The sequence below is a fragment of the Sarcophilus harrisii genome, chromosome 6 (assembly GCF_902635505.1).
Source record: "Sarcophilus harrisii chromosome 6, mSarHar1.11, whole genome shotgun sequence".
In the NCBI taxonomy this organism is placed as follows: Eukaryota; Metazoa; Chordata; class Mammalia; order Dasyuromorphia; family Dasyuridae; genus Sarcophilus; species Sarcophilus harrisii.
The window spans coordinates 189,812,232-189,823,814 of NC_045431.1; positions in this window are offsets into that span (position 1 = coordinate 189,812,232).

Consider the following 11,583-nt stretch of genomic DNA (forward strand, 5'->3'; position numbering starts at 1 on the left):
TTTCCCAGAGTCCAATAGCTAGTAAATGTTTCAGGCTGGATTTGAAATCAGGCCTTCTTTATTCTAGGTCTGATTTTCCACCCTGCTGCCCTAATTATCAAAACTATATGGTACTTGACAAAAATTAGAAAAGTCAATCCATAAACTATGCTCAAAAAGTTATCAAACTGTGCATATCTTTTGATACAACAGTGTTTCTACTGGGCTTATATCCCAAAGAGATCTTAAAGGAGGGAAAGGGACCCACGTGTTCACAAATGTTTGTGGCATCCCTTTTTGTAGTGGCAAGAAACTGGAACTCAGTGGATGCCCATCAATTGGAGAATGGCTGAATAAGTTATGATATATGAATGCTATGGAATACTATTGTTTTGTAAGAAAAGATCAGGATGATTTCAGAGAGGCCTGGAGTGACCTACATGAACTGATGCTGAATGAATTGATCAGGACCAGGAGAGCATTGTACAGAGCAATAATAAGACTATACAATGATCAATTCTGATGGACATGGCTCTCTTCAACAATGAGATGATTGATGCCAGTTCCAATGATCTTGTGACAAAGAGAGTCATCTAACCCAGACAGAGGACTGTGGGAACTGAGTGTGGATCACAACATATCATTCTCATTCTTTTTGTTGTTTGCTTGCATTTTTTCTTACTCATTTTCTTTCCTTTTTTGATCTGATATTTCTTGTGCAGCAAGAGATTATAAAAGTTTACACATATTATATTTAACATATATTTTAATATATATAACATATATTGGATTGTTTGCCATCTAGGGGAGGGGGTGGGGGAGAAGAAGGGGAAAATCGGAAACACAAGGCTATGCAAGCGTCAATGTTGAAAAATTATCTGCATATGTTTTGAAAATAAAAAGCTTTTAAAAAGTGAATCAATAGAATAGACAAATTAGACAAGTCCTAGAAACAACTACATAAAACAGTTTAGAGTTGTATAACCTATAAAACATTAACTGCTAGATAAAGGACTCAATTCAATAAGAACTATTAGAAATATCAGAAAAGGATCTGGTGGGGGGGAAGATTTAATTCAATATTTTACATCCTATATCATAATAAATTCCATACAGGTAGACAATATAAATATAAAAAGTTACAATATGAAAAATTTAGAAAGAAATAAAAGGTTATGTTTTTCAAAATAGTGGATATATAAAAATTTTAAAACAGGACAAGAGGCAGAAGAAATAATTTTTTAAAGTCATAATTACATAAAATGTAGAAACTTTTACACAAATAAAATCAGTGCAGCTAAAATCAGAGAAAAAGATTGAGAATTCTGGCATAAAAATCTGTAGAGAATTGATACAAATACACAACATTAAGAGCCATTCTCCAATAGATAAGTGGTCAGAAGAGATTAACAGTTTTTAAGAGAAACACAAAATATTACCACATGAAAAATTCAAAATCACTAACAAATTAAAACAACTCTAAGATGTCACTTCAAATCCATCAAACAAAAATATTAAAAAATGGCAACTACATCCCATGGAGATTAATGACAGCCAAAAGAAAAAAAAAAGACTCGTGTCAAAAAAATGTTCAAAGCATAATGATAGGTAACAACAACCAAAACATTTTGGAAACACAATATGTACCAACCATCCAGAAGTGAATAAACTAATTATGGCATCTGAATGTAATGGAATATTGTTGCATTGTTAAAAAAAAACAAATGTGAAGAATTCAGAGAAAAATAAGAATATTTGTATGAAATGATACAATGAAGAAAACAGAACTATAGGAATAATATACACAACTATAATTTAAATAAAGTTGAAATAGTATCACAGTACCAAAATTAACCCTTCTGATTAGCAATTAATAAACAATCTCTTGTAAAGGAAATGCAATTTGTAATGGGGTGTGTTTGAATATTTGTTAAGAAGTGTCTATTGTCTCTGAATAAAATGCCTCAACATTTTTAATAAAGTACAAAGGAAACATTTTAACCATTTCTGACTTTGGTCAATCAAAATGGAAGGATATCTATATAAAAAAGTATATGAGCTGGTGGTTGAAGCAAGAAAAATATACAGATGGAGAAATAAGTAAGATTAATCCTCTAAAGCTAGGAGGGTGCCCCTATTTGTACTTATTGTTGTGGGTACAGGTCACAACCCTTCCTCACCTTCTCATCTCTCAACATTCATGCCCCAATTTTTCCATATAACCTCCATAAAGAACCCACCCAACTAGAGACCTTCATTTGTTTGGTTTTTTTCTTTAATATCTTGAAACTTTCCCATAGAGTACTTTGGTTATTTATCTGCTATTACTCATTCTTGCTCCATACCTAGTCCACTCCTTTTCCGGTTATGCATATGTGTCCATGATGACATCTTTTGCACTATCTCTTATACACAAGACATCATTAGTGACATGCTGCAGTTTTTTATCCATCATCTGTCACTCCACTCACAATAATTAGAAGTCTTTGAACATGATAGCATTTCACGATTTCTTTAACATCCCTGAGAGAATATTAGAGTTAGAGAAATGGGATTTGGTAATCACCATTCTCCTCTGTTCCTCCTTTTAAATCTTATCCAGTGCTCAATCACTGGATGATTGAGGAGAAAGGCCAAGGTCACCCACTGAATCCCAGACCATCACCAGTCTTCTTGAACTTTGTCTTGCCACTGGATTTCAGGGACTTTGGAGGAAAGAGTGAGATTCTGCCTCATTTATATCAAATTCACAAGCAAATGAAAACATCATCTTCATGATATCATTGGTCCTCTTTGAGGAAAAACAGCAATTCTAGAGCTGAAAACCAAAATAAAGGGGTATGTAAGTGGGCAGAATAAAATTAAGGGATACAGACCAGTTCCCCTAGCACTCTCATATCAATGGCACCTTGGTCTTTTACAGAGGGTCTCGGTCTTGCAATTAATTCTTTCTCCAAGAGGTAGAGGCATTTCTATAAACAAGGACTAGTAGATAAGAATTCCTTGAGTTCTAGCTATTCCCTTTTAAATCATAGAATCACAGAATGTGACAACTAGATTGGAAGGTAAAGTAGATCATAGGATGAGAGTGGGAAGTGACTATAGAAGCCAGCTAGTTCAAAGCTCTCATTTTACAAATGAAGAAAATAAATCACAGAGAAGAACAGACTTGCTTAAGGTCACCCATATTGCTTTTCTGCTCCTGCACTTTTGTTTTTGTTGTCATTCAGTCATTTTTCAGTTGTGTCTGACACTTCATGACCCCATTTGAGGTTTTCTTGGCAGAGACATTGAAATGATTTATTTCCTTCTCCAGCTCATTTTACAGATGAGGAAACTGAGGCAAATAGGATTAAGTGACTTGCCTAGGATCACACAGGTAGTGTCTGAAATCAGATTTGAACTCATAAGGAGAAATCTTTTTCAGTTCAGGTCCAGTATTCTATCCACTGTGTTACCTAGTTGTCCTCATGCACCTTTGTTTACTCCTCTCCTTTTACATGAACTATCCTTTCCTTCCCACTCTATTTGAACTAGCATGACTTACCAAGGTCCTCAGGAGGACTGGAAATAGCTGGGTTTACCTCGAACTTCCTTAAGAGAGGATTGTAAAAGCAGGAGAAAATGAGGGATAAAGAATGGAAAAATTCCTCTGAGTAATAACTGTCAGCAGCGTTGGGGTTCAGAGGGGTCTGTATTTTTTTCCTAATGTGACAGACACTTCAATGAAAGAAGTGAATTCACTGCCCCGATAAAGCTGTGGCCAAGTCTCTCTCTGCCCTATTTTATATATTGCAACAGTAATAAAGTCACTCTTTATGGCTCCTCTCTTTTTGAACTAGCATGGCTGAGGAATGTTATTTACGAGAAAGCAAACTAACCCATTTTATTAAACTCTTGTTCTCAAGGGTTTGTAGTCGATGAGAATAGCAGTCTAGGTATTAAAATGATGCTTGTGACAATTTATCCTCTGGTTGGCGAGAAGGAAGACTTCAGAGATCCAGAGCTTAAAGGAGACTGAAAGGAGCCTTGTGGGGCCAGAGTCCAAGACATCAGATGGGATAAAGTCATGGCGGCAGCATCCCAGAATCACTGTACTAAGCTGGATGGAGCCTTTAGAACTCTAGGCATGTTTGAAGATGGCCATTTGTGGCAGGTGTGGGAAGGGAAACTTGACAAGTGAAGATTGAGAAATAGCCAATAGGCTAGTTGAAACTGTCTAGTGAAAAGATCACTTCAGTAAAAGCAGACCTAGTAAAGGTGTCAAGTGAAGTTTCTGATCTTGGTACTCTATTTCTAACTCCAGTGGGCTTTCTATGCTACCATGCTACTTGCCATGAAAAGTCCTCCATGTCATTCTTGAAATCAACTCAAAATTAGACCAAGAAAGTGACCAGAACGCCAAACCCTTTGATCTAGAGATTCTATTTCTAGGCATAAGAAGGACATTGGCAAAGAAAATCTCTAAATATGCCAAAATAGCTATAGCAGAATTTTTTTACAGCTACATAGAACTGAAAACAAAATAGATTCCCATTGAGGGAGATTGACTACACAAATTGCAACACATGAATGTAATGGAACATTACCATACTATAAGAAAGATGGAATAACAGAAAAACATGAAAAGATGTATATGAACTGATATAAAGTGAAGTAAATAGAACCATGAAAAAATATCTTAAGACTACAATAATCTTAAGAGAAAAAGCAAACACCACAGGACAACTGAAACAGAATGCTGTGAAATTACAGTGTCTAAGTTTGACCTCAAAGAAAAAATAACAATATTCCTCCTCCTTCCCACAATGGAAGGGGTCCATAGTTATAGAACATTGCATATAACATTAGACTTTTTGATGTGCTCTTTTTCCTTTATTTTAAAAAATGAACTCTCTGGGAGGGGGTGGAAAGAAAGGTATGGGGGTAGGGGGAATATGAGTAGGGTTTTTTTTAGATGAAAGCTGAGAAAGAGATGTGGCTCAGTGAATAGAGCACCATGCCTGTAGTCAAAAAGATCTGAATTTAAATTCGACCTCAAATACTGCTGGGTGGCCCTGGGCAAGTCACTTAATCCTAATTACCTCAAAAAAAGAAAAATGCTAATAAAAACCTATTTTGAAACATTAAAAATGTTTTTACGATCTGTTGCCATTCTGAATTTCTAGCTTTATTTCATACTACTCGCCATCACATCCTCTATGCCCCAGTCAAACAGAATGATTTTCTGAGCTCTAGTCCCAACTTTGCTATCTCTATCTGTGTGATCTTGGACAAATAATTTAACCATCTCCAGGCTTCTATTTTCTAAGATATAAAAGAGAAAGAAAGGAGGTAGAATGGATGTCCTCTACACTTCCTTCTAGCTCTAAACTCTACACATCTGTGGACTCCTAGCCTGATCAGAAGATGGCATTTGTATAATGGAAAGAACTCTAATTCCGGAAATCAGAAACCTGCATCTTAGGCTCAGCTCTGTCTTTAAATGTCTATGGGATGTTTGACATGTCCCTTGCTATCTTTGACATGTCCCTTTCTATCTACAAGTTACAGTTTTCCCATGTGTAAGATGAAAGGGTTAAACAAGAACAGGGATTCTTTAACTTGGAGTCTATGAACTTGATTTTTTAAAAAATAATTTAATATACTGATATTTCAGTATAATCGGTATTCTTTGTAATACTTTGTATTTTGTATCTTGTTTTATGCAGTTAAAAACATGATGCTGTTGATGAATATGGAAATGTGTTTAGAAGAATATTTAACCTATATTGAATTGCTTGGTATATAGGGCACAGGGAGGGGGAGAAGAAGGGAGAAAATTTTGGAACACAAGATTTTACAAAGGTGAATGTTGAAAAAAATTTTTGCATGTATTTGGAAAAATAAAAAAGCTGTTATTATTATTTTTTGCAAAATCAATTGGTATTAAATGACTTGCTCAAGGTCACACAGCTAGGAAATGTTATGTGTCTAAATGCAGATTTGAACTCAGGTCCTTCTCATTTCAGGGCTGATGCTCTATCCACTGAGCCACCTAGCTGCCCCAAAAAACTATTACTTTTTAAAGAAACAAATATGATGTTGTAATAAATGTAGAAATATATTTAGAAGAATTGCACATGTTTAACCTACATTGGATTACTTTGCTATCTAGGATAGGTGAGAAGTGGGGAGGGAAGGAGAAAAATTTGGAACATAAAGTTTTACAAGAGTAAATGTTGAAAACTATCTTTGCATGTATTTTGAAAGCTCCATAATTGTATGGTTTTTCTGTTATCTCTTTTACTAGAGATAGGAAGGGAGCTTCCTGAGGGCAGATACTCTGCTTTATATTTATATCTACTATAGATTCTGGTAGATAATAGAAAATTGAAAGAAATGTTTATAAAATATAATAGAATTGAGAACATGATTCAAATCCTAGCTATACACATATTAAAGTGGAAAAGAACTGAATCTGGATTCAAGTCAAAGAAGCAATCATCCAATGGAAAAGGAATGACCAAAGTCACTCCAAGTAGGCAATCTCTGACTCCCATTATGCCTGAGTTCCACTACGAGCCCTATCTATGAAAACAATCCCTTCCAGTAGGAAAGTTAGCTGAGTTGGGCCAGGGCCAAGGCCAGTACGAAGAGTAAAATCCCAACTCTGAATTTCTTCCAAATTCACACAGTTCCTAAAGTGAATTCACCAGCATTCTCCAGTCCCATACAAGGAACGCTGAGCATTACAAAGATGTGAGCTCCCAGAGGACAAAGACAATTTTTTCTTTTGTCTTCATATTTTCTGAAACAACACCCAACATATAGCAGGTACTTGATGAATATTTATCATTGAAATGAATTAAACTGAGGTTCCAAATGATGATCCAAGCACTTGCCTCAGAAAAGGGGAAAAGGTAGCCAGTCAATTTTCCAGTCAATGCAACAGGATTCTGCTCACAGAAGGAATTTCATAAACATTAGATGAATGATTTGAACTCCTTTGAATTGAATTAAGTTAAATCTAATTGAATTGAACTCTAAATTGTCCAGCATTTGGAAAACTGGTTACCTATACAAAGTAACTCCTCAATGAATGGGTTATTGGATTGCATAACTTGTATAGCTCACAGCCTACAACCCAACTATGCAGGATTGCGGGGGGTAAGGAGGGAAGATTCTTCTTCTTAAATTCAAATCCAGCCTTAGATACTTACTAGCTATGTGATCTGGAGCAAGTCATTTAACCCTATTTGCTTCAGTTTCTTCATTTGCAAAATGAGCTGGAGAAGGAAATGGCAAACACTCCAATATTTTTGCCCAAAAATGGGCATGGGGTCATAAAGAGTCAGACATGATTGAAATGCCAGAACAACAACAGTAATGTGTCAGGCACTATACTAAGTACTTTACAAATATTCCTATCTGATCCTCCCAACAATCCTGCTAGGTAAGTACTATTATTGTCTCTATTTTTGTAGTTGAGGAAACCGAGGCTGAAAGGGATAAAATAACTTGTCCAGGATCACACAGCTGATAAGTGCCTGAAGCTAGATTCTAATTCATCTTCCTGCCTCCAAGCTTGGTGTTCTATCCATTGTACTACTTAACTGCCTATCCTGGCACACAAGAAAATTGAGTATTTAAGGTAAAACATATTTCATAAGAATACATCACAATAAGGTTCAAAAATCCATCAGCCTCCAAAAATATGGTCTGTGCAAACACTGGCATCCCCAGCATCTGTCAATCTGTCATTTATTTGGTCTCAAATTCCTGGGGTCCAGCCTAGTCTCCAAAGAAGGTATAATCTGGAGAGACTTACACGAACTGATGCTGAGTGAAACGAGCAGGACTAGGAGATCATTATATACTTCAACAACAATACTATATGATGACCAGTTCTGATGGACCTGGCCATCCTCAGCAATGAGATCAACCAAATCATTTCCAATGGAGCAGTAATGAACTGAACCAGCTACTCCCAGAGAAAAAACTCTGGGAGATCACTAAGAACCATTACATTGAATTCTCAATCCCTATATTTATGCCCATCTGCATTTTTGATTTCCTTCACAAGCTAATTGTACAATATTTCAGAGTCTGATTCTTTTTTGTACAGCAAAATAACGGTTTGGTCATGTATACTTATTGTGTATCTAATTTATATTTTAATATATTTAACATCTACTGGTCATCCTGCCATCTGGGGGGGGGGAGTAAGAGGTGAAAAATTGGAACAAGAGGTTTGGCAATTGTTAATGCTGTAAAGTTACCCATACATATAACCTGTAAATAAAAGGCTATTAAATAAAAATAAATAAATAAAAATTAAAAAAAAAACAAAAACAAAAACAAAAAACAAAGAAGGCATAATCACTGGCATTTTCTGAACACTGGGAGAGTCCAGTGTGACTGAGTCTCATATGTATCTATGCATAGGCAAGATTCAGTGCATATTCTTCAGACGCATATGTATATGGCTGTGGTGTCTATGTATATGTGTTCTGTGTACACATGTTTGGGTTTTGGGTCCCACCTCCTAGCACAGGGCAAACCTTTCTTTGCAGACACATTTCACATTACTCCTCCCCACATTTTAGCCTCCAGTAAAAATGCCCAACTTGCCACTCTCTGTATGCAATATTCCATCTTCTGTCTCTGTGCCTTACTTAGCACAGGCTGTGCTAAGCATCCCATGCCTGGATGTTCTCCTTGCTCATGTCCAACTCTTTAAACCTTTGTCCCACTCAAGACTCGATTCAAAGATTACCTCCTTCAAGAAGTCTTTCTGGATACCTCCAATTGTTAGTATTTCTTTCCAATCAGTATATATTTATGTGTATATATATACATACATGTGTGTACATGCATATGTGTGCACATATGTGTACATATATCATTATATATATATCCTGAATTTCTTACTTGTGAATATGAAAGATATTATGATAAATTTGGATTTTAATTCTACTTCTGCCACTTCTTGCATGACTTTGGGCAAGTCCCTTGGCTCTCAGTTTCCTCATTTGAAAAGTGAAAAGATTGGATTGAATAGTCTCCAAGAGCCCTTCAAGTTTTAAATATTTGATCCTTTACTCCTTTGCCCCTTAGAACATAAGTTCATTTTTGTTGTTTTATTTTTATATCCTCAATACCTAACACAATTGGATAACAAACATTTATTAAACATTTACCACATTACTAATTGCTGGGAGTACTAAGAAGTACTTAGAAACAATTCCTGTCTTCAAGGACCTTACATTCTAAAGGGGGAGACAACATGTATAGAATAGATACATGCAAAATACATAAAGAATCTAAGAAAGGCAGTCTTAAAGAGTAAAGCTCCAGAAACTGGTCCTTCATAAAAAAATGTTTGATTGATTGATTAGATACTTAATTATTGAGCTAATCATTGTGAGTATGCATATTATATGTGAATGTACATGCATGTACATACATTTGTGTGCACGTTGCATATATTTTTGTGTACGGGCACACAATCTGAGTGCGTCTGATATTTGCTAGCTAGCTCCTAGGGACCTTGACATCAATACCCCACCATTGCACTGCTACAGAAGCAATAAATAATAACCACTTAAGTACTTAAAATTCTCCTACAGCCAGTAATTGATGGATCCAAATTGACTCCTTTCCATCTGTCTATCAATTATAGTGTTTTTCCCCCAATATCCTGTCCTAACTTATTGTTCTCTTCTGTAACTACAAAATCAAAGAGATTTTTCTTGGAATTAATGCTGACACTAGGGCGCCTTGTAAATATCCCTTCAGCCTATTGCACATCCTTCAAAAAGGACCTGAGATATATGGGCCCACACATGCCCTTTGGAACAGAAATAAGGTTCCAATTTATAGGGAACTATATGACTTCAAGGTGATCAGTCCCTCAAAAGGAACAAACAGTGTGAGAGTCTGACAATCAAGGGAGTTTAAGATTTAGGAAATGGAAGGGACCAATGGAAGCCTCTCCTTTGACAGACTCTCATCCCAGAGGTAAAGGTTTACCTCAATTAGTATGTAGTAGAGTCAGGATGCAAACTCAACTCTTCTGGCTCTAAATGAACCACACAAACTATACTGATGAGACTTTTTGAATGGCAGGCAAGATGGACTGCCTCTCAACATGGTACTCCTGGTCCTGGTCCTGGTCCTCACATTGGTTTCCCTCTCTCCCTGGACAAGTGAAGGGTTTAGACTTTCTTTACTCCCAAAGTAGTCAGAGATTGGATTCCCACAGACCTTTCCCTTGAAAGCAGTCATTCTTCATATCAGGACTAACCTTGCAGGAATCCACTCATTGCAAATCAAATTGCTCCTATATGATCTTAGGGAAACCACTTGACCTGCTTGGTCCTGTTTTCTCCTCTATAAAGTGGGGAGGTTGAACTAGATGGCCTTTCCAGCTTTATACTTGTGCTCCTCTGATCACTTAAATAACACAAGGTAGGGAGAAAACATAGGAAGGCCCAGAAAGAGGTAGGAAGTCAGCCTCACATACAGGTTCATAGGGATGTAATATTGGATGTTATATCTAATGATGTGAACCTATCCCATTTTCCTCACCAATTAGTAAATCAAGTTAGAAGCAAGAATGACAGAAAGTTGAGATTTCAGCAAACACAGAGTATAAGAGGAACATTCCCATCACCTCTGTTTGGGTTTCTAGCAGAGTCAACACGTGCACAAAATGCAATTTGTCTCTTGACTAGCAGAGAATGCAAGAGATCTAGAGGATCAAATCTCTGATCTTAGGTATATTGGCATATTAACAAAAGAATAGAATGGGTACTTGAAATTGGGAAACCAAGAAATAAAATCATTTCTAAATGATAGATGAGGTGGACTAGAGGGAGGAAGATTCTCTATACTAATGGAATCACAGAACCAGGGGAAAACCTGCTGGACTTATAGTTAGGAGGACCTAGGCTCAGACTGTGATTTGGAACAACTCCTTTAACTTCTCTGAGCCTATGAGCTTCAATTTCCTCATTTGTAAAATGGATGTGGGGAAGTTAGATGGCACCAGAGTGCACAGAACCTAGCTTCTGGAGCCAGGAAGACTTGTGTTCTTGAGTTCAAATCTGGCTGCAGACATTTACTGTGCAACTCTGAGCAGGTCACTTAACCCCATTTGCTCAATTTCCTCATGTGTAAAATGAGCTGGTGAAGGAAATGGCAAGTTATTCCAGTACCTTTGCCAAGTAAACCCCAAATGGGGTCCCCAAGAGTCAGTATGACTGAAAAATGACTGAACAATAAAAATGGATATAATGATACTTCTGGTACCTACATCACAGGACAGGGAAACTCAAATAATCAAATAGCAAATGAGATGTCAAGTACTTTAACATAGCCACAAACCCCAGCTAGTCTTTGAGTTGGGAATCTCCACAAGATAGTTTATTAACTAAACCAAAGCTTCTTACATTGTGGATTGCAACCCCATATGGGGTTGTGAAATTGAATATAAGAGTTGTGAAAAATTTGACAACAATAAAACATATCAAATACTCTAACCAGAGTATTTGAAGAGCATGAAAGTGGTGGTACCGGTGGAGCTCAGATTAAGTGGCAAGGCCCAGAAAAAGAGGAGGA